Source organism: Microtus ochrogaster, chromosome 21 (genome assembly GCF_000317375.1).
Source record: "Microtus ochrogaster isolate Prairie Vole_2 chromosome 21, MicOch1.0, whole genome shotgun sequence".
In the NCBI taxonomy this organism is placed as follows: Eukaryota; Metazoa; Chordata; class Mammalia; order Rodentia; family Cricetidae; genus Microtus; species Microtus ochrogaster.
Window position 1 is genome coordinate 47,853,597 of NC_022022.1, and position 5,263 is coordinate 47,858,859.

Sequence of the window (5,263 nt, forward strand, 5' to 3'; positions counted from 1 at the left end):
GAGAGAGAGAGAGAGAGAGAGAGAGAGAGAGAGAGAGAGAGAGAGAGACAGAGACAGAGACAGAGACAGAGACAGAGACAGACAGAGAGAGACAGACAGAGAGAGAGACAGAGAGACAGAGACAGAGAGAGACAGACAGAGAGACAGACAGAGACAGAGAAAGAGAGGAGAGACAGACAGAGACAGAGACAGAGACAGAGAGACAGAGAGAGAGAGAGAGAGAGTAACTCCAAAAGCATCTTTTGGTCCTGTTGCTAAACCTCGTTTCTTCAGTTTCCCTATGGTTCATAAAACACAGTGAGTTTCTTCAGCAAAATATTTAGTTGGCCTTTTTCCCCCTTCCTAATCCCATATACAAACCACTGCAGAGTTTTTGCTTTATGTCCAAAATATTTTTGTGAGTTTTCATTTGTTTTTATCCTTACCACTATGACTAGACCAACCCGTCACAGCCCACTTGAATTGGCACCTACTTTTGCCAATCCCCTACTTTCAACCCACTTTCTTCCAGTAGCCACAATGATGCATTTAATAGGAAACCATAGCATGTAATTCATCCAAGTGGAATTAAATGTAAACTCGCTGATGTGGCTGCAAGCCCCCATCTGGGCGGGTGGCACTGTGCTCTCCTACCACATTGTCCCCCATCTTTAGCTTCTCTCTCTCTCTCTCTCTCTCTCTCTCTCTCTCTCTCTCTCTCTCTCATTTTCTACCACACTGAAGACATTCTCTCTCTTCTGATCTGCTTGCTACTGCCTCAGAAATTGATTGCCATTTTTATGAAACCTTTTCTTGGCTTACGTTCTCAGCCAGTTTCTCACTTTTGGAGACTTAAATGCTCCTTTCTCAAAGAGATCATCCTGGGCCATCTTATCCAAACAATTATTTATCCTTGTAACTATACAGCAACACAAGCTTGCTTTTCCTATTGTGACAGATCTATTTCCTATGTTAAATTATTATTTTATTCTGATGTTGAAAATAAAGTCTCATGACAGTCAGAATGGTGCCACAGCCAACCCTTGCCCGCTCCATCTTTTACTTTTATTTATTTATTCATTTATTTTGGTTTTTTGAGACAGGGTTTCTCTGTAGCTTTGGTGCCCATCCTGGAACTACCTCTTGTAGACCTCGAACTCCATCTTTTATAAGGAGGACTGTACACCATGCTGGTGCTCCGTATTTGTTTGGTGAATCAGTGAAAAACTAGCATCATCATCATCATCATCATCATCATCATCATCAGCAGCAGCAGCAGCAGCAGCAACAACAACAACATTAATGAAAAACAAATTGAAAGTTGTGAGTAATCCTCATTTCTGAAACCAGGATCTGTCCTGATAGATGAATTCTCTTTGTAAGGAGAATTTAGTAGACCTAAAAGAAAGCAATTCTGCAAAGATAGCAAGTGTATATTGTAGAAAAACAAACATATTTTAAAATATATTTGGACAAAAAGGAGAAAAATAAGTCAACTTGACGGTTGCCTATCACATACTGGCAATGTTACGAGGTAGGAAATAGTCAGTGTATTTGTATATAACTCAAGATGTGAGGAGCCCAGCTTACTAAGAGTCAGAGTGAAATTGCTGTGATAGATAGGAATTATCTAACTTTAACAGAAAGTTAACAAGGATTAGCGGAGCTCTGAAGTGCGAATTCTATAAATGGTTTAAATGCGACAACATTTGAAAAAAGTCACAGGTGAGTGCTAGCAGCTAGACGTTAAGAACAGTTGGAGGCCTGAGGCCAACAATGAAAACACCCCTCTTGCCTCTCTTGTTTAACTGGCGTTCACACCTGTCAACAACACAGTCATTGGGTTCTAAGAGTCAGAGCAAATACAGATGTCAGGAGTTATACTGGAAGACTTGAACATCAAGTTAAGATGGACTTTTTAGCAATACGAAGACAGTTTTCAGAGAAACCAGTTTCAGTACTTGTTGAATGGCCATCTGCCCAGTCATCGTGGGGGAAGTTTACCCTTCATAGTGTGTAAATTGTATCATGTAGATGACAGTTTCAGCAGACTGTGGCCTTGTCCGGCTGTCAGTCAATGATAGACAGGCAACTACCTAGAACACTCTCTAGAGAAAAGTGTTCATCATGGGTAGTGGAGTGTAGCAAGGGAGCCCCCTTGTGGCAGGACAACATTCCTCTCAGGGAAAAAAAAAAGCTGAGTAGTTGTTTTTGTTTTGTTTTTTACTTTTGTTCGTTTTCTTATCTTTGTTATACCCAGTATACATGAATTTTAAGTTAATTAACCATATTCATCAATCCTGTTTTCTTGTAGTAGATGATTTTCTTTTTGCTCTTTTGAGCAATGGTTTATCGGTATATAAGATCCACCGGTCAGTTGAGAAGTGGTAATTTTTCTATAGGTTGATTTATAGGTGTCTTAAGTACTCTCCTTGTAAATGCTTTATGCAGTGAATCAATAGAGTGGAATGCATTCTCACACTTCTGCATGCTGCCGAGTATAGGGTCATGGAGATGACGGACCCAGACTCTAATAGGGATCTACTTTAGGTTCACAGCTGGCACCTTCTATCTGTCTTCACAAGACGGTAAGGGGGGAGGCTCTCCAGAATCTCTTTTCCATAAGGGGAAACGATATCATTCACGAGGTGCACCTCTAGATACTATCTCACTGGGGGTGAGCTCCCCTCATTTAAACTGACAGGGAACAAATGTTTACCATAGCATTTATTTATGATGCTTTTATGCTTTTACAGTTGCTGTTCTTCCAATTTTCTCACTTTTCCTCCTGCTCTTCCTCCCCCTCCTCCTCCCGCTCCTCTTTCTCTCTTCTGTCCTCTTCCCTCCTCTTGCCCGTCTCCTTCTTCCCGTTCTCCTCCTCCTCCTCCACTTCTCCCTCCTCTTTTTTCCCTCCTTTCCCTTCTCCTTTCCCTCCCCCATTCTCTTCCTCCTACTCCCTCTCCTTTTCTCTCTTCTCTTCCCACTCCTCCTTTCCCTCCCTCCTCCTCTCTCCTCTTCCTCCTCCCTCTTTTCCTCCTCCCCCTCAACACCAGCATATCTTTTTCTCCTCCAGTTATCCATTGATTGTCTCCCAGCTCTATACCCACTCTTCATCGCTCAGGCTCTAAAAATGCCTCTGGGTTCTTGGCATGTATTTAGTTCACATGCTCACATGAGAATAAGCCTTTTCAGCAGAGGGTGCTGAAGAGATGCTGCAAGAGAAAGGCTTTGTTCTTGGGTCCCCCAGACTCTACAGGTGTGATATCTAAATACAATAAGATACTAATCCTATGGCTAATATTTCTTATTTTAAGAAGGATAAATTATTTCCCCATGATCTAATTAGGTAAGCCCTTTGAAAAGTTAGTTTTTCTAGGTGTTGGGATCATTTGGAGTCCTGGCCTCCAGCTGCTCTTCCCTGCTAGAGATCTTTACTTTCCTTCTGATTTGAGTTACTGAAAGCTGTGTCAAAGTTGTTTACCAGCTCTGCTTCACGAGCCCATGTTGCCTTGCCTTGAGGATCAGAGGATGAGGTTTTCACCTGTTGGTCCACCTGACTGTGTTGGGTATATAAGCCTCCGTGGTGCTATTGAATAAGGGGCTTCTTACCAGTGACTAGAGGTTCGTGTCTCTGTTTCTCTGTCTGCGTCTTTCTTTGTGTGTTTCAATCCCCAGACCCTTGCTTGAAGCTCATGATCTGTGTGGTAGCGCATAGAGTGCAGACAGGCCTTGTGCACTACACTAGGAGAGATGCAAAGGAAATTTGATGGGTCTGGGGAGATTCTGCACCTGGCCTTGGGAATGTCTGGTGTTGGTCACCTTGGATGAGCATTGGATGACTGTGAAGGTCAATTCCAAGGCACTGGGAGTATCATCTAGGAGATTAGAATGTCTTAGGGTTAGTCAGTAATAAGAAAACAGAGGACACAGTCTTACACACACAAGGAACAGAGTTCTTTCCGTAAACTGAATGAGCTGGGAACCAGATTGATCCAGAGTTTCAGGAGAAGACCTTGAAGAGGAGACCTTGGGAGCCAAGTGTGGTGGTTGACCCTACCTTAGGAAAAGCTCTGATCTATCTCATAGTCAGAGCTTCTTTTCTACAGAGACTGACACAGGAAGGTGGCTATGAGATCAAGACAAGATTGCTCTGTTATTGAGGGTAAGACTAGGAAAATAAAACAGAGTTAAAGGGCCCTGAACAGAAAGTGGAGCTGAGCCACCTGGTTCCTTGACCCACAGACACTGCACAGTAAGTCTGAGGTATTTTAAAGCCTCTAAATTTGTGGTAATTTTACAAAGCAAGAGAAAATTAATATAAGTTTTTTTTTCTAAGCCATCTCCTGATACAGTTGTAGCTTCCAACTGTCTTCATGACAAATTCAGCTTGGAAAGTTTTGAGACCTCCCTAGTCTCAGTGCTGTGGATAGGATGCTCTCATTCTGTTTGTCAGTGAATCATTTCATCATGGCGCACTTGTGTCTCACTGTAATGCTAGAACTTTTGTGAATGACGACAAACTGAAGGTTACATGAATTTCATTGACCTTAATTCACTGAGTACTCCTGATTTTGATTTTGTCTATCAGAGTTTAGGTGGAGAAAGAGCCCATATTCAAGATCTCCACTGTGTCCCTCCCCTTGCAGCTTGGGGAACCTTGCAGAAGAAGGGGAGGGAGGATTGTAGGAACCGGAGGGATTGAGCACACCAGGAGAATCAGCTAAGCAGGGTCCAGAGAGGCTCATTGAAATTAAAGAGGCAAAGCAATCACAGAGCCTGCAATGGCTCTACACTGGGACCTCTATTTTTATATTGTTGTTGTTAGCTTGGTGTTTTGTGGGACTCCTAAGAGTGTGAGGGGGGTGTCTCAGACTGTTTGCCTACTCTTGGAGCCTTTTCCCTTCTACTGGGTTGCCTTTTTCAGCCCTAATAAGAGGGTATGTGTCCAGTCTTATTGTATCTTGTCATGACATGCTCAGTTGATATCCCTGGGAGACCTGTTCTTTTCTGAAGGGAAATGGAGGAGGAGTGGATTTGGGGGAAAGGGGACACAGGGAGGAGTGAATAGGAGGAAAAATTTGAAGTGGCTCTTTGATTAGGAAGTATGACCAGATGTGCTGACAAGCCAAACCAAACATCAATCAATCCATAATCCACCTGTGTGTGTTTCTCTGTGTCTCCTCTCTCCTCTCTCTCTCTCTCCTCTCTCCTCTCTCTCTCTCTGTCTCTCTGTCTCTCTGTCTCTCTCTCTCTCTCTCTCTGTCTCTCTGTCTCTCTCTCTCTC